This window comes from Oryx dammah, unplaced genomic scaffold, assembly GCF_014754425.2.
Source record: "Oryx dammah isolate SB20612 unplaced genomic scaffold, SCBI_Odam_1.1 HiC_scaffold_7, whole genome shotgun sequence".
Lineage (NCBI taxonomy): Eukaryota > Metazoa > Chordata > Mammalia > Artiodactyla > Bovidae > Oryx > Oryx dammah.
Window position 1 is genome coordinate 16,901,067 of NW_024070191.1, and position 25,490 is coordinate 16,926,556.

Here is a 25,490-nt window from a genome sequence, read left to right on the forward strand (position 1 = left end):
AATTATACTTATATCTAGTCTCGTCTTAAAAGTCGAACATGGTGCTGCCACTCACCCTCATCTCCTACCACCTGTCTTCACCTGCTCTAGCCACACACCACTATTGTTACAGTCATGTGTTAAACTTTTCATTTTTCTTCCCCTGAGCTTTCACACTTACTCTTTATTCAGTTTAAACTAGACATTTATAGAGCTGTTTTATATTTACTCTCTCCCAGACATTTATAGAGCTGTTTTGTATTTGTTAAACCTTGGTTATTATGTCTCAGAATATCATCATCTTAGAATCACCTTGTAAGACTATCTCAGTGTTGCCTAATAACTCAGTCATCTTTAACAGCTCCCATTTTGCTTTGTCCAAAAGGGAAAATCCTACTCCTGTTAATTATTGCTTAGCTCTATAGCAATAAATTACCATGCTATGGGAATATGATTGTTCTTAAGGAACCATCAACAGCTATACATTCAAGTGTATGTACATAGGGCTTCCCTGGAAGCTCAGATGGTAAAGGATCCACCTGCCAGTGCAGAAGACTCAGGTTTGATCCCTGGGCCTCGAAGATCCCCTAGAGAAGGAAATGGCAGCCCACTCCGGTATTCTTGCCTGGGAAATCCCATGGACAGAGGAGCCTGGTGGACTACAATCCATGGAGTTGCAAAAGCATTGAACACGAGTTAGCGACTACCAACAAATATGTACATACATTAATATATAGAATCCCATGGACAGAGGAGCCTGGTAGGTTACAGTCCATAGGGTCACAAAGAGTCGGACACGACTGAGCGACTGCACTTTCTCTCTTTAATATACATAATTATATGTATATATAGTACTCTTGCCTGAAAAATCCCATGGACGGAGGAGCCTGGTGGGCTGCAGTCCGTGGGGTTGCAAACAGTCAGACACGACTGAGCGACTTCTCTCTCACTTTTCACTTTCATGCATTGGAGAAGGAAATGGCAACCCACTCAGTGTTCTTGCCTGGAGAATCCCAGGGACGGGGGAGCCTGGTGGGCTGCCATCTTTGGGGTTGCACAGAGTCCGACACGACTGAAGCGACTTAGCAGCCGCAGAAGCAGCATAGTGTATATATATTTGTGTGTATACATAGACTATAACTTAAAACTCAGAAGAAACATCACCTTTGTATAAAATAAATCCATGAATAAAATAATAAAATATAAATTATAACTAATAGATACGTAACTCTAGTATAATCTATTAATATATGTATATGTAGCATGTATGTATGTAATTTAGATAAAAAGAGTATAAGCATTTATAATTATTTATTTAACTTGAGTGAAGTCACTTAGCGACTTTCTCTTTGCGACCCAGAATGCTGGAGTGGGTAGCCTTTCCCTTCTCCATTATTTAAATTAAATCAGTATATATTATATAGTTAGAAAAGTCTAGTTTATTATCCTTTCAACTAGATATTAATAAAGACAAGGTAGATTTATAAGACTGGTACATACTTAAAGCAATTTTACTCTACCCGTCAGTGTATTTGCCCTACATTGCAGCTGTTTGTGAATTTTTTTTCTAAGGCTGTAATTCTACCATGGGGCAGAGTGTACCAAAACAAACAGAAAGGGTCACAACCTTCTGTCTAACCTTTGCTATTTAAACCAAACTCCCAAACCTTTTGAAAATGTAAATTGCTCTGGCCTGTCTACTGAGAAGACAAGAACGTATAACAGAAGAATTATTTTTTGTAAAATGTAAATCTGATTTTTTTCTTCCCCTTGAGTACTTCTCAAGTGTTAAATTTAAAGACAGTTAATTATCATCCCTTCTTTAGAGCCCAAGAAAAACAATTTAGTGCTTAGTAAAATGAACATGCGATCTACCGTATAACTTGTTTTTTTTTTTTTGATAGGCAAGTAAGAAGAATTTACACATTGAAGCAAGAGAGACAATAACAGCGCTGTCTGGAGAAGACAGACTCTAGGAATAAGGGTTGACATTTGTTCAACCCAGTGACAAAAAGCAGTGGGTAGAAATTTCTGATCTTCACCTGCCTGATGAAAAGAACTAGTATTTCTAAGAAAGCAGCAGCACATCAAACAACCAAAACTAGCACCAGGTTTAACATTAACTTTCAAATAACACATTGTGCTACTGATTTTTAGTGACCTTTACTAAGTTAATCAAAATACTCTCAAGAAATCCATTTCTGTAGAAATAGAGAAAATATCAATGGTGTGCAAACTTAACACCTGCAAATTGTTGAGAATCTGACTCCAGAAGATCATTTCATCAAAGTCACTGGGGTACAACCATTGATGCTTCACAGTACGTGGTGTGAATCTCCACAAGATGAACTGGTAAAGTTTATAGGAAATTGTGATTTGTGAAATCCACCCACTGTCTTTGTGTGTCTTTCTTTTCTTTTTGAAACTTATTTTGTTGTCCAGTCGCTCAATCGAGTCCTGCTCTTTGTGACCCCATGGTCATAGCACACCAGGCCTCCCTGTCCTTTACCATCTCCAGGAGTTTGCTCAAACTCATGTCCATCTAGTTGGTTATGCTATCCAGCCATCTCATCCTCTGCTGCCCGCTTCTCCTCCTGCCTTCAACCTTTCCCCAGCAGCAGGGTCTTTTCTAATGAGTCAGCTCTTAGCATCAGGTGGCCAAAATATTGGAGCTTCAGCTTCAACATTAGTCCTTCCAATGAATATTCAGGGTTGACTCCTTTAGATTGACTGGTAAAACTGTATTTTACAGAGACATTTTAGGTTGTGGCAAAATTGAGGCAGAGGTACAGAGATTTGCCATGTACCCCCTTGTCCCAACACATACAGACTCCCCATCATCACTGTCCCCCTCCAGATGAGTACATTTATAACAAGTGTGAGCCTACATTGAGAAGTCATTATCACACAAAGTCCTTAGTTTACCTTAGGGCTCACTTTTCATGTAAATTCTATAAATTTGGACAAATGTATAGTGGCGTGCATCACAAAGTGTGAACACTTGGTGCATAGTTTATAAAGGTTCTGGTTGCACCAAAGCCTGGTGAGAGTTAATTATTTTAATAGGGGTCAGCCAGTTTCTTTGCACACGGTAAGGGCATTGCTGTATTCTTTCATTATGTTTCAAAAGGGAAAGGGCTGATCTTACCAGGCCATAGGAGAAGTCCTGAAAAGGATACTCTGGTTTAACAAAATGCCCTATATGTACCTCGGTCTTGGCTTTCACTTTAAATATAAACCATTAGCAATGATCTCAAACATTATGTGTATATATTATGATATATAAAATGTATACATACTGTCTCATCCCAGTTTTTGCTCACAACAGCACAACGGTTCAAACCACTTTTCATGAGAAGTAGCTTAAAAATGCATTTCTTATTTGTCGTTGTTTTCTTTTAAGTGCCCTGGATCCTACTTCCAAACATAGAAGTGAGTTATTTAATGTCTCTTGTAATTTAAGACATGGTGAAGTATCAGCAAGTGTTTATTTCTCGGAAAAGAAATCATAACATAAACAAACCAAAGTTGAATCTCATCATTGGTTTTCGGTCCACGCACTCCCTGTCGCCACACTGACACGTTTCCTGCTCTGTCCCGGGGAGGGGAGACTCTGCCCACCCTCTGGGTAATTGCCACTTACTGTGCATTCCTTGGCTGTGGTTGGGAGCATGTTTACTCTCACACTGTCCCCCTGCAGGCTATGTTGCCCAAACTGTCATATCTGTTGCCTTCAGTCTGGTTTCAACCGCTGTGAAGTGAGAAGGAAGGAAGAAGGCAAGGTATCCCCTCTCTCCTCCTTCCTCAAGCTGATGCTCTGACAGTGGCTACATTTTTCTGTGATTCCCTCCAGAAAGATCCACTGTAGCCTCCGTCTCCACCAGATGATCGCTTTCCCTAGAGTTTGTTGTTGTTTTTGTTGTCCAGTCGCTCCGTTGTGTCCAGCTCTTTTTGACCCCATGAACTGCAGCACTCTAGGCTTCCCTGCCCTTCACCATCTCCCGGAGTTTGTTCAAACTCATGTCCATTGAGTTGGCGATGCCATCCAACCATCTCGTCCTCTGTCGTCCCCTTCTCCTTTTGCTCTCAGTTTTTCCCAGCATCAGGGTCTTTTCCAATGAGTTGGCTCTTCACATCAGGTGGCCAAAATATTGGAGCTTCAGCATCAGTCCTTCCAATGAATATTCAGGGTTGATTTCCTTTAGAAAATGCCTTTTCTTTCTGAGGCTCTAGCTTAGGGAAAAGAATGCCTTGCAAGTGTTTCTGATCTCCCTGCTCCTTTATGCTCACTTGATCAGCTTCTTGAACCCTCCCATCACCCTTGCAACCAATTCCCAGAATTAAATTTTCCTTGTTTTAAAAACAGCAAAAGGTTTCTGTGTTCTTGGCTTTTGCCTGGATTGTGACAGATTTACTCTGTATGATGTTATCCTAGGAGTATATTTCACTGGATATATTTCTTTGGTCTCATTTTGGACTAGGTTTTTTTTTTTAGACTTAAAGCACTAAATTGTACAGCTTGCATGGTAAATTGAGAATTAAATGAGTCTTTTTTTTTTCTATGAAGGTCTTTCTATTATAAAAATGCACAGCAGTGTAACTTTGATAATTAGTTCTAATATATATTGAGAAAATATATATAAGTGGATTGATAGCATAATTCTTGGAATACTACCATGTGATATATGATTTCCATATATATTTCATTTATTCTTATAATAACTCAACAGGGATACTGTGCAAATTCACTTGCCATTATGAATTCTGTAAAATAGCTCCAAATCACATTCAGGCTCTCTGAGTCCAAAACCTAAAATATCTCTATTCTGTGAAACTGACCAGAAATGATATTTCCTCAGAGAATATTGAAACAACAGTGACAGAATATGAATGTGCCATATGTATATTTTTCTTGTTTTTAAAATTTCCTTCACTATACTACAAAAACTCCTTATAAGTAGTTTAAGATTAACGTTTCCCTGCCCTCAAGGAAAGACAAAAGAGCAAAACAAGCTTTGTTTTTAATGACTTGAACTCTCCTTTTAATGTGTTAAGCATACAATGTGAAACTAAAAGAGGATAATGTATTTGGGAGTGAAGATAAGTTAAAGGGAGAACCTCATGAGTCCAACAGAAAGAAGCTAAGGAAGTGTTTTAGGAGGCAAGGAGAGCCCTGGGAGCTGATGATGGGAGGATTTGTAAGGGAGAAGGGCTACTTTTCGGTTAGGGTCTCAAGAGCATTTCCAGTGCAGAACAATAGGGAAGTTCAAAGTCAAATTGTCTTTGCTGGGTAAGAACAGAAGTACAGTTTCACTGTCTCACTCCCGGACTGTATCCTCTATCAAAATATAATGACTTGGTTATCCAGATATTATGAAGGACATCATGTTGGTTCACTAACAACGATGACATCCTCTCAGTTAGGCTTGATAAAATGAAGCACAAATAACCAAAACACTTTGATAAGATGCATGCATCTTAGAGAGTAGCAGGTAGATCTCGTGAAGGATCAGGTTTGCTAAATTGGTGACATTTAGAAGTCCGGTAAACTGGGGCATGCCATGAGGTAGAAGTTGCATATCGCATCTTCTGTCATTAAGAAAGACACCCAGCTCTTGATGAGTTCTGTGGATTTTGGATGAAGGGTTACTTCTCAGGTAACGTGAAAGGTTACCAGTTTTAAGTGAGGGCTTGAAAAACAGTGGTTACTGGTAATACAATCTGCTCTGCCCCTTGGGCCACACAGCTCAGAAAGGTGCTAGACTTATCTATAGTAGATGACAATGCAGTATAGAGTCTCTAACAAGCCCAGATATAGGCCTCTTAGGGTCCTGAAATGAAGTCACAGGTCCTATTGACACTCAAAAATTACACAAGGCATGGATCCAAGAAGTAGGGATCCTGGTGGCCCAGCCAAGAATCTGCTTGTCATAGGGATTCAGGTTGAGGTCTGTGAGGACCCAGAAGGCACAAGAGAATTATATGCACGAGTAGCCCAGGTGTCCAGAGAAGGCAATGGCACCCCACTCCAGTACTCTTGCCTGGAAAATCCATGGACAGAGGAGCCTGGTGGGCTGCAGTCCATGGGGTCACGAAGAGTTGGACACGACTGAGCGACTTCACTTTCACTTTTCATTTTCATGCATTGGAGAAGGAAATGGCAACCCACTCCAGTGTTCTTGCCTGGAGAATCCCAGGGACGGCTGAGCCTGGTGGGCTGCCGTCTATGGGGTTGCACAGAGTCGGACGTGACTGAATCGACTTAGCAGCAGCAGCCCAGGTATCTCTGTAGCACCAATGCCTATTCTTCAGCCCAGGAAGACTTCACAGGAGGCACTCTATGTTCAACTAATAAAAGGAAAAAAAATAATCACTATGTTCTGCATGTTACATGGAGAAAAGAACTAATTTTAGGGTAAAGGAAGTGAATGGGTGCATGGCCATGAGGTGCTTTGGGAGGAAACAAGTGTGTGTGTACACGCTCATTCACTTCAGTCATGTCTGACTCTTTGCAACCATGGACTGTAGCCACCAGGCTCCTCTGTCCATGGGATTATCCCAGAGAGAATACTGGTGTAGATTGCCAGGCCACCCTCTAGGAGATCTTCCTGAGCCAGGGATTGAATCCGCATCTCCTGCTTTGCGGGCGGCTTTTATTTTTACTGCTGAGCCCCTAGGGAAGGGCTCAGGGCTCAGCCAAGGGAGAGCCTGAGGAAACCACTCTTATGTCCGAGGCTCATTGCAGAGACACGGAACTACCAGCCAACACGTGGTGCTAAAACTTAATATCCAGACAACATAGATCTCAGAACCACAAAGTGGAGATAGGGCTGACCTCTCTCACTGTCATGTCTAAGTAATTCACTTGTAGAATCATCTGTGCTTTCCATTCCCCCACATGAGGCTTTTCTGGGTCAGAGTCAATAGTTTTTAGAGAGGGAAATGCTTTCATAGAAAGGATTCCATGTTGGACTATTCGATGTTGGACTACCCCCAGATTACTTTGTGTTTGTTATGCCAAAGTACACATAGGCAAGGAAAGGAGATAATTTAGAGAGGTAATTGACCCAGATTACCTTGAGGAATTAGGGTTGTTTTTACACTGGAGAAGGAAATGGTAACCCACTCCAGTATTTTTGCCTGGAGAATTCCATGGACAGAGGAGCCTGGCGGGGCTGCAGTCCATGGGGTCGCAAAGAGTCAGACACGACTGAGTGACTAACACACTTTACACAATAGGGACAGTGGTAAATATTGTGGAACCCAAAAAGAATAACATGGCCTTCTCTTGATTGTTTTCTTGGGAATAACAGTAAATGAACGATTCCAGAAATCATGGTCCAAACAAGAGAAGGGATTATGCACTCAGAGCACTTGGAGGTGATGATTTGAGTCAACCCAGAAGATAGACACTTGGGACCAGCCAAGTGCTCTGGGTTCTTTATATAGGTGACCCGTGAACTCCTCTACTGAATCTTACACTACTTTCCTGTCACTGTTCTGGACTTTCTGTTTGCACATGCAGAGCAATGCTGTTTGCCCGGCTCCAGAATGTGCTACCTGGAAGTGCAGGAAGTTAACTCAGTGGAGAAAGCTTTTGAACAAAGGACTATGGGAGAGAGAGGGTAGTTTCCTACTTTTTTCTTTAGAAAGGTAGTCTTGAGACATATTTCATATCCCTCTGTAGGAGAACCCGTGGAATGGGGAGACCAGTTGCCCATCACTGTGACTAAACTGAAAATGCTTCTCTCTGCTCTCTCTTCTTCCTCGTTCTGTTCCCTTTTCGCCTGGGTCACACACCTTTAGAAGATGTTTGCACTTAAGCCTTTGCTTTACTTCCGGTTTCTGGGGATTTAGGAAGGCACTACTCTTTAGGAGGATGTCAGTACCCACACGGAGTCTGTTAATTCCAGGGATCTAAAATTTTGTGAATGCAGGGATCCAGATCCCTGCAGGACTCTACTTCAAAGTCTAGAGAGAAGGCTCCATTCAAACTGTACATCACATGTTGCTTGTGAGGACCCAGGAGCAGCTGCTTGTGCCCAAGCTCTCACACACATTCTCCTTTAGTATCCAAGGGAGACAGAGCGCGTCATACGCCGCTTAACCCTTCTCTGCCGCCATCAGTGTTAACACAGCATCCTCACTGCAGGTCCCATGCACTGCAATGGATTAATTCAAATGGCAGCAGCCAGTCAAAACGAGATGTCAAAACGCTATTTTTGCTATCTATTCATCTACCAATGTGTGCTTCCTTTCTAGTTTGCCTTATGTTTCTTCTTTTCTTTTGAAGTTACATTTCAGCACATGGATAACTCCATAATACGGTTACTATTGTAAATAAAGGAAACAGACAAGCAGATTCCTTATTGTCAATCAGCATCACCTTCAAGAGTCTCTTATCATTCATTTATTTTAAAATCTTATGTTTTGCATTTTGGAGGCATTAGTTTCATATTTGCTTCTGAAAAAATATTTCCATTAAAAAAGCCCAAAATAATGAAGATGATAAAAAATTCATCGTGTCTTTGTCTAAGTGTCATTTCTTTGAATAGATATCTAGCTTTGTTATTATGATATTACAACCTAGCTCCATTATTAAAATTTGCCTGTCAGTAGAAAAAAGAATCTTATCCATGGTCATAACATACTAGATGTTGGTCTGAAGAAGGGCATTCTTGGACCATTCTTACTATGGGTAGGAAAAGGATATCTTTGTGCAGAAGTGAGCCAAATTTGGTTTGGCACCTTTCCATCGTAATTTCAAAATGCTTTCTTCCATCCTAACAGATATCAACCCATATTTTATTTTTTCCTGATGAGGTTGGGGTTTTGTCCTGATCAGAATAACCCTGATCCCAGGCTTATGTGGCCCTGTTACCAGCTAGTTCCTTTCCAAGGAAAATATCCATATTATTGCCTGTGGCCAGGGTTCTTTGAATTATCTTCCCTACCTGCACATTTCATTGTTATTGGTGATTTTCCGCCTTCCCACTGTTGAAGCCACTGTTTCCCCCAGTCCTGGCTGTAGGCAGTAGGTGAGTTTCTTAACTCACCCCAGGCACCACTCACCCAGACTTTACACACATCAGGATGCCTTGAGTAGGGTGCCATTTCCTTCTCCAATGTATGCATGCATGCTAAGTCACTTCAGTCGTGTCTAATTCTGTGTGACCCTATGGCCAGCAGCCCACCAGGCTCCTCTGTCCACGGGATTCTCCAGGCAAGAATACTGGAGTGGGTTGCCATTTCCTTCTCCTGAAACCTGCTAAAGCCACAAAACAAATTTCTAATGCTAGAATTTAGGTAATCTAATAGATAAGTAATTTTGAATTGGAGTACGTTGTGTCTGTGTGTCTAATCTTGTCTATAATATTTATTTTTTGATCATCCATCTATGTATGATCCATTCTAAATAGAGCTAATATCAATGACAGAGGAGAAACAATGCATAGTTTAGCAGGGAAAAATAGGGTAGAAGTCATGAGATGGTCTAGAAGAAAAATGAGAGATTCTTGCTTTGCAGAAAGGATTATAGACAAGATGTAGTTTGGCTAGTAGATTTTCTTTACTTTTGACTTTTCACTTAAAACAGAGAAACCAGTTTTTTTTTTAAATAAAAAAACCCACTTTTACTTTGTCACACTTGTCCAGTATTGCCTGGAAATCAGAATAAGATTAAAACAAGTGAGATTAAAAAATAATAATAATAAAAAACCCCAAAATAGTGTGAAGGTGACTGCTGAGTGTTTTGCGTTTACTGCTTTCCTGGCCCAATACTGCAAGTTCTGAAAAGAGATAAAAATAGTGCATTTTATGTGGCTGAGCTCTGAATCCACATGGAACACTGTAGATCTGTTTGAAGTTAAGTCTTAGCAAGTGAAAAAAAGAAAATCAACAAAATCTAAGAAATACCAGATAGCATATTTTGAAATAAGTGAAAACCTTGGGGAAAATCTAAAAGTAAAATACTTACCTTTCTCAATTGACATTTTCAGCAGTATTTTTTTCCTTTTATTAAAAAAGTGGGAATAAATTAGATAGTGAAAACTGCACATTATTTAATACCACCAAATGCTCCAATTCTACCTCAAGTCCTGTTGCTCAAAAACAGCCACTTTTATGGATTTTCTGGTATTTGCCAACATATTTATTAACAACATTAAGTACAGTGCTATTTTCTGATTTAGAAATTAAGACCCTTATTCACTATACCCATTTTCATATCCTATTATAATGGATAAGGATTCAACTCTTTTTTTTACTGGAATTTCAAAGAGAAAAAGACAAATCTCTTAGCCATGAAGTAGATTTGTTGCACCGTAAAATGTCAGTGTTAGACTGCTTTTTATATTTTATCTAGCTCAACACTATGTAACACTTGAATTTTTTTCCCAACTACTCCTTCTCAGAGGACATCAGCTTCTGCATGATTTCCTCCAGTTTTGTAAAATTATAGCTCTCAAGGTTGTGCATTTCATAATTCCACAGCTAAAAGTCTCTCTCTCGCTCTTTGCTTTCAAATTAAAATCTATATTCCTGGAACTTCTTCTCCCTCTTGATCTAGAATTCCAAATGGAATTACTACTGTTCTGACAGATCTTTAAATATTTTTTAAGATAATATTCATCTTTTTCTGTAGTTCCCTGTCCAACATTAAATATTACAAATATCTTGTACAAATGTACTTTAAGCCCTCTTTCCATCATCAGTGCTATCTCTAAATTAAAAAAAATTTTCAATGTCACCCTTCAAGTATGATGCTCAGAATGTACACTGAATGTGTTACACTCATAGATGTTTCATCCCTCCTTCCTCACTCATGGTGTTTTAGGAAAGCCACATCACAGTGTTCACTAGTCTTGAGCTTGTACGCAACCAAAATGCTTCACAGAGTGCATTTTACCAAGTCTCGATTGCTTTACATTGAACTCTTGAAATTGATGTTTTGGAACCAAAGTGCCAGATATTTTATCCATGTTAATTTCTCCTTCTAGTTAGATCTGACAGGTTGCGAGTCTGAGACACTTTTGAATACTGATCCCATCATCTGGTTTGTTTCTCAGAGCTTCCATGTTTGTGTCAACAGCAAATGTCCCAGTCCTTCCATTGCCACCCTTACCTGAGTCATTAATGAAGACATTTAGCCAGAAAGACTCAAAGACAGACTAGGTCTCTCCCTGCCATGCTGACATGGATTACTTGATGAATATTTCTGAAAGTTGGGTTGTCTAACGAGTTACAGTATGTTTAAAACTTTGTAAAAAGTGATTAAGGAAGTACAAGAAACCAACAAACAAAAATGTTAATAATTATATAAGATGTTAACATAAGGAAGAAACTGTATCTTAGAGATACATTGTTAATGTATCTTTTTAAACAACTGCAAAATCATTGTGATTTCACTACGCTACTAACACTTATCTGCTCAGGGAAATGTGAGTCAAAGCAGTACACTCATTCGTATAGACTTTATAACTGAGCTGTAAGCCTTTGGAAGATAACGACCTTACTTTGCTGTGTCTGTGTATGTAGGGACACATACATAGAAAGCTAGAAATGCATGACAAATAAACAACCAGCAAATAGTTGCATTTTGAAGTGTGTGAGCAGATGCTCTGCTGTTTGGGAATTATTGTTGAATGAATATAAAGTACAGCTTTCAGGGAACTTGTCATTTAGGTAATATCTGCTTTTATTGACAAAGAGATTCTCTCCCTGCGAAGTCATCATTATCAAATTTTGACAGTTTCACAGTGTGTCCATATACACCATATACCTTAGGCTATTTCTTACTTCTTTCTGTTTCAGGTACCCTGTCTCTTCCTAGAAATAAATGTTATCTACAACATCTGGGATTAGAAAGAGAGCAAAAAATTCTCTTTAAGTGGGGGACACTACAGGAAATGTTTTTTTTTCTTTGGGCATTTTTTCCTGGTGATTGGTTTATTCCTAAGTGCATGGTACTGACCTTATATCCATTTTGTGAGTAAACTGGAACTGAAGATAAGATTTGGAATAAATGTGTGCTTCCTTGCTTATCAAAGTGAATAGCTTCTGTATTATCCCTTTCTAATGAGTAAATTTTGTTGGTTTGTTTTTAAAGGGAAGTTACCCAAAATATCAATATTGATAAATTTTTAAAAATGTAAACTAGCATTTATTTTTTTACATTTTTTCTTTTTTTGTATTGGAATATGTTTGATTTACGATGTGTTAGTTTCAGGTGTACTGCAAAGTGATTCAGTTGTACATTATTCTTTTTCATATTCTTTTCCCATATAGGCTGTTATAGAGTAATGAGTATAGTTCCCTGCACTATACAATAGGTCCTTGTTGATTATTTAATATATAGTAGTGTGTATATGTTAATCCCAACCTCCTAATTTTTCTCTTCCCTACCTTTCCCCTTCGGTAATCATAAGATTGGGACTTCCCTTGTAGCTCAGTCGGTAAAGAATCTGCCTGCAATTCAGTAGACCAGGATTCGATTCCTGCATTGGGAAGATCCCCTAGAGAAGGAAATGGCAACCCACTCCACTATTCTTGCCTGGAGAATTCCGTGGACAGAGGAGCCTGGGAGGTGCGGTTGCAAGAGTTGGACATGACTTAGCAGCTAAAGATTGTTTTCTAAGTTTGTGAGCCAGTTCCTGTTTTGTAAATAAGTTCATTTGTATCATTGTTTAAATCCCACATATAAGTGATATCATACATTTGTCTTTGACTTACTTCACTTAGTATTATAATCTCTAGGTCCATCCTTGTTGCTGCAGTTGGCATTATTTCACTCTTTTCTAAGGCTAAGTAATCTTCCATTGTATATATGTATATCTTTATCCATCCATCTGTTGATGTACATTTAGGTTGCTTCCATGTCTTGGCTGTTGTAAATAGCGCTGCAGTGAACATTGGGATGTGTGTATTCTTTTAAAGTATGGTTTTCTCTGGATAGATGCCCATGAGTGGGATTGCTAGATCATATGATAGCTCTATTTTTGCTTTTTTTTTTTTAAGGTATTTCTATATTGTCCTCCATAGTTACTGTACCGATTTACATTCACACCAACAGTGTAGGAAGGTTCCCTTTTCTCCATACCCTCTTCAGCATTAATAATAGTTAATATTAACAATAGTTTTTAGACTTTTTGTTGATGGCCATTATGACTGGTGCAAAATGATACCTCATTGTAGTTTTGATTTGCATTTCTCTAGTAATTAGCAATGTTGAGCATCTTATCATGTGCTTTTTGTCCATCTTTTTGTCTTTTTTGGAGAAATGTCTAGTTAGGTCTTCTTCCCATTTTAAAATATTTTTATATTGAACTGCATGATCTGTTTGTAATTTTGGAGATTAATCCTTTGTCTGTCGCATGATTTGCAGATATTTTCTCCCATTCTGTCAGTTATTTTTTGTTTATGGTTTCCTTTGCTGTGCAGAAGCTTTTAAGTTTAATTAGATTCCATTTGTTTGTTTTTATTTTCATTACTCTAAGAAGTGAATCCAAAAAGATATTGCTGTAATTTATGTCAGAGTGTTTTGCCTATGTTTTCCTCTAAGAGTTTTATAGTATCTGGTCTCACATTTAAGACTTTAATCCATTTTGAGTTTATTTTTGTGTATGGTGTTAAAGAAAGTTCTAATTTTATTCTTCTACATGTAGCTGTCTAGTTTTCCCAGTACCACGTGTTAAAGAGACTGTCTTTACTCCATTGTTATAGTCTTGCCTTCTTTGTCGTAGATTAATTGAACATACGTGCATGAGTTTATTTCTGGTTTTCTATCCTGACTATTGATCTGTAAGTCTCTCTTTTTGTGCCAGTATCATACTATTTTGATTACTGTAGCTTTATAGTATAGGCTGAAGTCAGGGACCTGAATCCTCCAGCTCTGTTTTTTATTTTTTTTTCCCCAAGACTGTTTTGGATTTTGTGCTTGCATACAGATTTTAAGATTATTTTTTTTCTTCTAGATGTGCAAAAAATGACATTGGTAATTTGATAGGGGTTGCATTGAATCTGTAGATTACTTTGGAAACTACCATTTATTTTTTGTTTTGTTTTTTAAGTTTTTGTTGGAGTACGGTTGCTTTTCAGTGTTGTGCTAGTTTCTGCTGTATAGCAAAGTGAATTAGTTATATGTATGTACATAGCCTGCTGTTTTTAGATTTCCTTCCCATTTAGTTAGGTCACCACAGAGCACTGAGTACAGTTTCTTGTGCTACACAGTAGGTTCTCATTGGTTATCTATTTTATACATAGTAGTGTCATATTTCAATCCCAATCTAATTCATCCCACCCCTGTCTTCCCCACTGTGGTATCCATAAGTTTGTTCTCTATATCTGTGTTCTATTTCTATTTTGCAAATAAGTTAATCTGTACCATTTTCCAGATACCACATATAAATGACATTATACGACATTTGCTTTTCTCTTTCTGATTTACTTTGCTCTGTATGGCAGTCTCTCTGGGTCTCTCTAACCAACACTAGGAAATTAGAAACTGTACTATATTTTATGCCACTTAAATTTTGAGGCATGTGATTATAACAGCACTGCTCTGGTTTATGACAGGAAGAAACATTCAAATCTTTTGTCTAAAATTCTGATTGCTTAGAGCTTCAAGGCAAAACAGCATTTGGGGTGTGGTATAATATGGTTAACTAGGGGCAAACTGCTCATATGCATGTTAATATTAACGTGGAAGGGAGTGGAGAATTTGTATTGATAAAAGTAAATGGAAAGGGATTTTCATATATCAGAGGAAAAGGTGACTAAATACATAGAAGAAATATAGGGCACATATTGTGTCTTGCAAAGAAACCATATAGAGAAGGCAAGCAAGAAATCTGTTAGATAGGAAAAAAATCATAGAAATGTTTTAAAGTAAGTGAACAAGAGTAACAAAAGAATAAAAAGGTTTAACCAAACCACACAAAACCCGACACTATTATATGACAATATACCCATCAATGACAAAATCAATAAGAAATATTTTCAATAGACCTGCTTGCAAAGAAATATAAATTGTTTTATAAAAATAGGTGTTTGGCAACACAGTGTTACAGATTGAGAGAAAATATTCTTCTTTCCAAAGAAGTGGCAATCTCAAACTAAAACAGAGTGCCCAGAATCCTCTAGATGCCTTGTGTACTGTTGGTAAATTTAACTTCAAGTCTACTTGACACCCCACCTTTCACCTAAAGACATTAGAGAAAGTTACAGGGAACTCACTGTTGGAAGATCCCTCCATCGGAAGTGAGTATCTTTGATTAAAGGGCTCCATCAGGTAGTCTGACCTTCACAGAGGCAGACAAGTTATCCACAGCCACATCTGCAATGTACTCATGGGATTACATCCTTCGCTCCTTTGCCTGTCTGTGATGCTTAGAGAGAACTGGCTTTTTAGCCTTAATGAAACTCAGTGAAAATGGCAATCATATCCCACAACTTTTGTAGTTTATATACTAGGAAGACCACAGAACTATTGGGAAAAGTAGAAACTACAGTAGAGCAGTCAATAACTTTAATATTTTTGAGCCCTAGGTACTAATTCTAAACAGCTGAATTCTGTATTGAGTAAAACTGGTATACAAAGTTTGTAAAATATATCTGTCTAGGTTCCCTTGATATGATTATTTTATAATGATCACAAATTGGATGTGTATTCAAATATGAACATGAAAAATTATTTCTTTTTTCTCTGTTAATTCAGTCCTTTGGTGCTATACTTCAGTTCAGTTCAGTCGCTCAGTCATGTCTGACTCTTTGCAACCCCATGAATCGCAGCACGCCAGGCCTCCCTGTCCATCACCAACTCCCGGAGTTCACTCAGACTCACGTCCATCGAGTCAGTGATGCCATCCAGCCATCTCATCCTCTGTCGTCCCCTTCTTCTTCTGCCCCATCCCTCCCAGCATCAAAGTCTTTGCCAATGCGTCAACTCTTCGCATGAGGTGGCCAAAGTACTGGAGTTTCAGCTTTAGCATCATTCCTTCCAAAGAAATCCCAGGACTGATCTTTAGAATGGACTGGTTGGATCTCCTTGCAGTCCAAGGGACTCTCAAGAGTCTTCTCCAACACCAAAGGTCAAAAGCATCAATTCTTCGGGGCTCAGCCTTCTTCACAGTCCAACTCTCACATCCATACATGACCACAGGAAAAACCATAGCCTTGACTAGACGGACCTTAATCAGCAAAGTAATGTCTCTGCTTTTGAATATGCTATGTAGGTTGTTCATAACTTTTCTTCCAAGGAGTAAGCGTCTTTTAATTTCATGGCTGCAATCACCATCTGTGGTGATTTTCGAGGCCAAAACAATAAAGTCTGACACTGTTTCCACTGTTTCCCCATCTATTTCCCATGAAGTGATGGGACCAGATGCCATGATCTTCATTTTCTGAATGTTGAGCTTTAAGCCAACTTTTTCACTCTCCTCTTTCACTTTCATCAAGAGGCTTTTTAGTTCCTCTTCAGTTTCTGCCATAAGGGTGGTGTCATCTGCATATCTGAGGTTATTGATATTTCTCCCGGCAATCTTGATTCCAGATTGTGCTTCTTCCAGTCCAGCGTTTCTCATGATGTACTCTGCATAGAAGTTAAATAAGCAGGTGACAATATACAGCCTTGATGTACTCCTTTTCCTCTTTGGAACCAGTCTGTTGTTCCATGTCCAGTACTAACTGTTGCTTCCTGACCTGCATACAGATTTCTCAAGAGGCAGGTCAGATGGTCTGGCATTCCCATCTCTTTCAGAATATTCCACAGTTTATTGTGATCCACACAGTCAAAGGCTTTGGCATAGTCAATAAAGCAGAAATAGAGGTTTTTCTGGAACTCTCTTGCTTTTTCGATGATCCAACGGATGTTGGCAATTTGATCTCTGGTTCCTCTGCCTTTTCTAAAACCAGCTTGAACATCAGGAAGTTCACGGTTCATGTATTGCTGAAGCCTGGCTTGGAGAATTTTGAGCATTACTTTACTAGCATGTGAGATGAGTGCAATTGTGCAATAGTTTGAGCATTCTTTGGCATTGCCTTTCTTTGGGATTGGAATGAAAACTGACCTTTTCCAGTCCTGTGGCCACTGCTGAGTTTTCCAAACTTGCTGGCATATTGAGTGCAGCACTTTCACAGCATCATCTTTCAGGATTTGAAACAGCTCAACTGGAATTCCATCACCTCCACTAGCTTTGTTCGTAGTGATGCTTTCTAAGGCCCACTTGACTTCACATTCCAAGATGTCTGGCTCTAGATTGGTGATCACGTCATCATGATTATCTGGGTCATGAAGATCTTTTTTGTATAGTTCTCCGTGTATTCTTGCCACCTCTTCTTAATATCTTCTGCTTCTGTTAGGTCCATACCATTTCTGTCCTTTATTGAGCCCATCTTTACATGAAATGTTGCCTTGGTATCTCTAATTTTCTTGAAGAGATCTCCAGTCTTTCCCATTCTGTTCTTTTCCTCTATTTCTTTGCACTGATCGCTGAAGAAGGCTTTTTATCTCTTCTTGCTATTCTTTGGAATTCTGCATTCAGATGCTTATGTCTTTCCTTTTCTCCTTGGCTTTTCACTTCTCTTCTTTTCACAGCTATTTGTAAGGCTTCCCCAGACAGCCATTTTGCCTTTTTGCATTTCTTTTCCATGGGGATGGTCTTGATCCCTGTCTCCTGTACAATGTCACGAACCTCATTCCATAGTTCATCAGGCACTCTATCTATCAGATCTAGGCCCTTAAGTCTATTTCTCACTTCCACTGTATAATCATAAGGGATTTGATTTAGGTCATACCTGAATGGTCTTGTGGTTTTCCCTGCTTTCTTCAATTTCAGTCTGAATTTGGTAATAAGGAGTTCATGCTATATTTACTTGTATTTATTTCCCTCAGAAACCTTTATGGAAACACTAATTAATGTAAGTCAGCTGTTTAGTTTCTAATATTACTGGAGACTTTTAGTAGGCTTAAAATCAAGTACATGTGTTTACAGTACAATCGACAGTGTAAAATTTTCTTTATATATAAAAACTATAAAAGCTCTTAAATGTGACTTACTCTCTTTATAATGGATTCTATTATCATAAAAGAAATTACCACCTTGGAAAGAAAAGTTACAGAGTTTGCACAGTTTTCAGCTTATTTTCTTTTTTTTTTTTTTTTTTTAATTTATTTATTTATTTTTAATTTTTACTTTACAATTCTGTATTGGTTTTGGCATAGATTGACATGAATCCACCACAGGTGTACATGCGTTCCCAAACATGAACCCCCCTCCCACCCCCCTCCCCACAACATCTCTCTGGGTCATCCCCGCGCGTCAGCCCCAAGCGTGTCATATCCTGCATCAGACATAGACTGGTATTTCGATTCTTACATGTTATTATACATGTTTCAATGCCATTCTCCCAAATCATCACACCCTCTCCCTCTCCCTCTGAGTCCAAAAGTCCGCTATACACATCTGTGTCTCTTTTGCTGTCCTGCATACAGGGTCATCATTGCCATCTTCCTAAATTCCATATATATGTGTTAGTATACTGTATTGGTGTTTTTCTTTCTGGCTCACTTCACTCTGTATAATCGGCTCCAGTTTCATCCATCTCATCAGAACTGATTCAAATGTATTATTTTCTTTCTTAAAGAAAACAAAAACAGGAAAGCTATTTTATAAAATGAAATATAGTACTGTTTAAAAATCTGCAGTTCTGCAAATTGTTTGAGAATATGACTGAATTTTCTTGGCAGCACAGTTTCAAAACACTGGGAAGTAGGAAAAACCAATTCAATGATTGGATAAAACATGTTGGAGGGGCCTTATATTGTGAGTGAAGTTCTTGCCAGCATTTTATGCCCCCTGACAAGCAAGCTAGACATCAAGAGGTGTTTTGGTCAGTGATTAATTATAAATGATGTGTGAATACTAAGCCATTTCTTTTTTAAAAGAAAACCTTTTTATTAGGGCAAAAACCTATTGTATTAGGGCACAGGTGATTAACAAACAATGTTAATTACACACTTCGTTGTTCACAGTGTAACAGGTGACAGGGAAGGGACTCAGCCATACATACACATGTATCCATTCTCACACCTTCATCCAGGCTGCCACATAACATTGAGCAGAGTTCCATGTTCTATACAGTAGGTCCTTGCTGGTTATCCATTTTAAATATACCATTGCGTACATTCCATCCCAAACTTCCTAACCTCCCTTTCCCATCATCCTTCCCACTCTGGCAACCATATGTTCCTTCTCTAAGTCTGTGTGTCTCTTTCTATTTTGTAAATACACTTATTTGTATCTTTTCTTTTAAAATTCCACATATAAGGGATGTTATACGATATTTCTCCTTCTCTGTCTTACTTTACTCAGTATGACCGTCTCTAGGTCCATCCATAGTGCTGCAAGTGCTAAGCCATTTATTTCTTTTCTTAAAATTTATTTCACTGAAGTATAGTTGATTTACAATGCTATGGGAGGTTTCTGGTGTACAGCAAAGTGACTTGGGTATACATATACATGTAAATTCTTTTTTCATAATCTGTTTGTTTGTTTTTTAAAGTTTTACAATACTGTGTTGGTCTCTACCATACTGGTGCCTGTAAGAAACCAGATACTAAAGCAAGGTAATATGAAATTCTCTTTTTCAAGATCCTTCAACTCTGAAACATAGATAGAGGTCTGTTCTCATGTAAGGACTTAGAGAATGACAGCTAACCACACACACAAAGACTAAGGGGGGTGAGCAGGATTAGAGTCATGTCGCCTCCTTCACCTGGAGTGTCTGGAAGCAAGTATCAAGTGACTGTCCTTGAGGCGGGGGCTTGTAAATCATATGCTATAAGGAGCTGGTGGTGTGACTCAGAAGGAACCATCCCAGAGGCAACAACTAACCCACAGCCCAGTCAAATGTTTAATGCTTTGTATGTTGGAAAGCTTCAGACACTCCAGGAAAATTCAAAGAACTCAGCACAGACTCTCCTATCAGTCCACAGCAGTCTGGACTAGTTCCTACAAAAATACCACGTGTGCAAAATGCATCATTTCATCATTTACACATTATGTTCCTTATTCACTGTCTTTTACAATCCTCACAGAAATCTTGGAAAGACAGTCTGTGAGGATTGAGAGAAGTTTAACTGGCTTGATAAATTCGTATAGAAGGTGGTTGAGGATTATTGCTAACCCACTGTGGGACAGGCTTATGGAGTTCCCTCAGTTGTCTCTGTCCTTTCTGTCTCCCAGTCATTTATGATCGTAAAATATGTACAGATGTGTTCAGATTCATTGAACTCCATAAACTCCTTGGATCAAGCAGTAGCTGGGGAAGGTGAGAAAGGCCCTGAGAGCCTGTTCCTTCTTGGGAAGAGAGGAAGATTGACATGAATCCTTTAGATGCTCAGTTTCAACTGGGAATTTCAGCAGAGTCTAATGAAAACTTTTACCACACTCTGGAGAGTGGACTTCTGCTTTATTCCAGGCATGCCTTAGTCTGGACTGAATCGTCTGGACCCAGTTCCAGTGTGTCTCACAGTCTAGCATGGATCTCGGGCTTCCAGAACCAGCTTTGGGCATTGGCAGGCAGTACTGCACTGCTTTCCCACAGTGTTCCAGGTTGCAACCTCCCAAGGAGTGAAATGGAAACAGTCAGACAACTTCATGCTTCTGGCATCACTGTGTTCTTACAGGCACAGATTGTTGGCTTCTCCTGGCCTCCGAGAAGCTTCTGGGGCTTTCTGGTCTACACAAGGACAAGAGAAAGAGAAGGTAAGAGTGTTATGCCCTGGAAATATCTATATTGTGTGTTTGTGTGTTGGGCAGGGACTGGGCGAAGGTAGGAGGAGAAGATGGACGTTGAGAGAAAGGTATTGAGTTAAAAACTGTTTTATACAAAGGAATGTTTGTCATTAGGTATTATGTGTTAAAAGACTGAGTCCTTCCCCCAACAACTTAGTGTTCAATAGAAAACATAAGCAAGAAAGATAATGTAGCTTAATGGTGGCCTGTGTGCCCATGGAGAAGGAAGAGGCATGGGGATGGGGAGTGACTAGTAATGGCTAAAGGTTTCCTTTAAGGAAAATGCAAGTGCTGTATATGTTGGTGGGTGCATGACACTATTTACATGATAAAATTACTGAATTGCGCACATTGGCAGGTGAGCATTCTGGTAAGTAAGTTATATCTCAATAAAGCTGTTTTTTTTAAAAAGAAAGCTAATGGGGGAAAGTGGTCAAAAGATTGAAAAAAGCAAAACAAGTGATGGTAACCCTTTTTTTTTTTTTTTAATGGCTAAAGCAAGGTAGATTAAGGGAGTTAGGAACCCGTTCTGTGTCCCTGCAAGGCCTTTCCAATATATTCCATTGTTTCCATACATTACGTCTCTTAGTCCAAACCCTCATTCAGGTCTTGGTCCAGCACTTACACACAGACAATAGTGTGTGTTTCTTGGTTGACTTCCAGCTGATTTGTTATAAGCCCTCTTAGCCAAAGTGTCGGACACGACTGAGCGACTTCACTTTCCCTTTTCACTTTCATGCATTGGAGAAGGAAATGGTAACCCACTCCAGTGTTCTTGCCTGGAGAATCGCAGGGATGGGGGAGCCTGGTGGGCTGCCGTCTATGGGGTGGCACAGAGTCGGACACGACTGAAGCGACTTAGCAGCAGCAGCCAAAGTGTTGCATTTGATTTTGAAATAGTTTCCTTCTCCCTCTTCTCTCTCGGGTTTTCCTAAAGCACAGTTCTGATCGTGTCATATTCTTACGGAACATTTCACCAGACTCAACATTCCTACAGAATGCAATGCAGACTTTTGGCTTCATCTGTGATGCCCTCTTCCTGGTCTTATTTTTCACATCATGAAAAATACCAAACCACAGTTCATTTTTGGCATATAAAACTAGTTTGCCTTTTTCTTAAAACATACTCCATTTTTCCACTTCTATGCTTTGCACCCCTCTGCTAAAGGCAAGCTGTCAAAATTTCACCCATTCAGCTCAAATACTTCTTCCTACATTAAAGCTTCAATCACACACATCAAAATTGCAGCCTAAAAAACTACATGCTTCCTTGTATTTTAATTAGTTGTATACGTGTCTGCTTTTCTACTGTACCTATCTAGTCAATTGTCATTATTAAGTTGAATTTTCAAATAAATAGTAACCATGAACTTATTTATTTGTAGAATTCCCAGGTGGCACTGGTGGTCAAGAACCCACCTGCCTATGCAGGAGACTTAAGAGACATGGATTTGATCCCTGGGTCGGGAAGGTGCCCTGGAGGAGGACATGGAAACCCACTCCAGTATTCTTGGCTGGAGAATCCCTTGGACAGAGGAGCCTGGCTGGCTACGGTCCATAGGGCTGCAAAGAGTTGGACGTGACTGAAGCAACTTAGCACGTACACACAGAGCAGATAGCTTCTTGTAGAAATGATGCAGATCAAGATTCCATCAGAACCAGCATTAACCTCTGGCCTCATCTCACAAGCATGCATCTTCAGGCTCCTGCTTCCTTTTTTTTTTTTCCCTTTTCCCTTCTGTGCATTTCCAGTCTACTCCAAGCCCTCTTTCCCAGGATCCTCATCACCGAGAACGCTCTAATTCTGTCAACCCAGCTAGTCACTGCCAGACTGCATCTACTGAAAGGCACTTTTTTTTAACTTATCCTATTCAAGAACAACTCTCATTCTGAGACTAAATTGTACAAATGGAATACAGGAGGATACTATGTCTCTGCTGGAAATTGTACAACATTGAGACACCCTCTAGTATGAAAGTTAGACTCCTATGAATATACTTCCTAGGTGCATTTTCATCTAGCTCATCTGAAAACCTGGCTTCTGCTTGTGTTGTACAATAAGAGATGATCAGTTGCTGAGTCACGTCCAACTCTTTGCAACCCCATGGACTGTAGCACGCCAGGCTTCCCTGTCTATCACCAGCTCCCGGAACTTGCTCAAACTCATGTCCATTGAAATCGGTGATGCCATCCAACCGTCTCATCCTCTGTCGTCCCCTTCTCCTCCTGCCTTCAATCTTTCCCAGCATAAGGATCTTTTCCAATGAGTCAGTTCTTCGCGTCAGGTGGCACCAGTAAAATTAAGAGATGATAACATTGAATAATTCTGAGAAGTTGCCTGGGAAGTGATTACCAAGAAGAAAGTGAGCATGACTGGCAGGAGGGAATGGGTGAGCAGCAATTTAGCAGAAGAAAAAAAAATATTTATTTAGCAGAAGAAAAAAAATATTTAGCAGAAGAAAAAAAAATTTCTACATTTTTTGAGACTAATTCTGTCAAGTTAAAAAATATGACATGGATTTCAGGGCATTCCAAGACACAAGAATCATCTTGTATAACCTTAAAATGTACATCCTTGGTTCCTACACTGATTATTTTCAGAATGTCCAGGGCTGAGGCCCACGAACTGTTTTTAAAGCTTCTCAGATACTTTGGAAGTAACCTGTCCTTCGATTGGCTGGAACTACTGGATCCTTGGGATATATTTAATGATGTATTTTCTAATTTACCAGAATACAAGCCTGCCCTGTTTTATTGTGCTGGTTTTGTTTCGTTTTTAACAAATTGAAGGTTTGTGGCAACTTGGCATCAAGGAAGTCTGTTGGCTTTATTTTTTAACAGCATTTGCTCACTTCATATCTCTGTGCCACATTTTGGTAATTCTGAAAATATTTTAAACTTTTTCATTATTATTATTTGTTATGGTGGTCTGTGGCCAGTGATCTTTGATTATGACTTACTGAAGTTTCAGGTGATGGTTAGCATTTTCTATCAATATTTTTAAGTTGTGTACTTTGGTAGACATAATGCTATTTATTACGTACTTAATAGGTAACAGTCTAATGTAAACATAACTTTTGTATGCCCTGGGAAACCAAAAAAAAAAAAAAAGTGATTTGCTTTATTGTACTAATTACTTTATTGTGGTGGTTTGGAACTGAACTTGCAATACTCTGAGGTATGCCTGTATTGTCCCGACTTTAGAAATTCTTTCTGAAATTTCTTGATGATGAAATCCTTATGCAGAAAGGCTTTTACATTTTATTCTATGCTAGCATCAGAGCAGAAAGAAATAAATTTGTAGATTTCTGTAATGGACTTCAGTTTTTTATTAATTTGGCCTTAAAATTATTTCATGCCCTTATTATACATATATGTGTGTATGAATTAATCCCAAAGTTTCAAGATATCATAGTTAGAATAAGTACAAACTTAATCATTATACTTTGTAATAATCAAATACTTTTTAGAAAATGGAATTTTTAAACTTTTTAGCACCTCTGAAAGTACTGAAAATTTAATGTTGCTCTGTTGATTTTTAAATGGTGGGCTAATAATGCAATTTCTAACTTGCCTTATTTTATAGTGCCCAGTGCCTTAAAGACTAAACTAATTAACAAAAAGAGAAACCTCAAAATAAAGATGAAAATCATAAAGAAATCACACAGATATTATATTTGAGGGGTACTTAGACTTTATAAGTCTATTTCCCATAGAATACATGAAATTCTTACTTATATATGAAAATAATAATGAGCTTTTCCCAGAAATAAACCTACACACTTACAGTCAATCCATGACAAGGGGGCATAACTACACAATGGTGGAAAGACAGTCTCTTCAACAAGTGGTACTGGGAAAACTGGACAGCTCCAGTTTTAAAAAAAGAAATTAGATCATTCTTTAACTCCATACACAAAAATAAGCTCAGAATGTATTAAAGACCTAAATGTGAGACCCAGATACTGTAAGACTCCTAGAGGAAAACACAGGCAGAACACTCTGACATAAATTGCAGCAATATCTTTCTTGATCCGTCTCCCAGAATAATGGAAATAAAAACAAAAATAAACAAATGGGACCTAATTAAACTCAAAAGCTTTTCTTGCACAGCAAATAAAACCACAAATAAAATGAAAAGACAACCCACAGATTGGGAGAAAACATTTGCAAATGATGTAACCAACAAGGGATTAGTCTCCAAGATTTACAAACAGCCCCAATCAACAAATGGGCAGAAGACCTAAACAGATATTTCTCCAAAGAAAACATGCAATTGGCCAAGAGGCACATGGAAAGATGTTCAGCATCGCTCATTATTAGAGAGATGAAAATCCAAACTACAATGAGGCTCACACCAGGCTATCATCAAAAATTCCACAAATAATAAATTCTGGAGAGAGTGTAGAGAGAAAGGAACCCTCTTATTCTAATGGGAGGAATGTAAATTGGTACAGCCACTATGGAGAACAGTATAGAGGTTCCTTAAGAAACTAACAATAGAGCTACCATATTGACTATGCAATCCCTCCCCTGGGCATATATCCAGAGAAAAACATGGTCCCAAAGGATACATGCACCCCAGTGTTCATTGCAGCACAGTTTACAATAGCCAAAAACATGGAAGAAACCTAAATGTCCATCAACAGAAGGCTGGATAAAGAAGATGTAGTACCTACCTACAATGGATTATTACTTGGCCATTAAAAAGAATGAAAT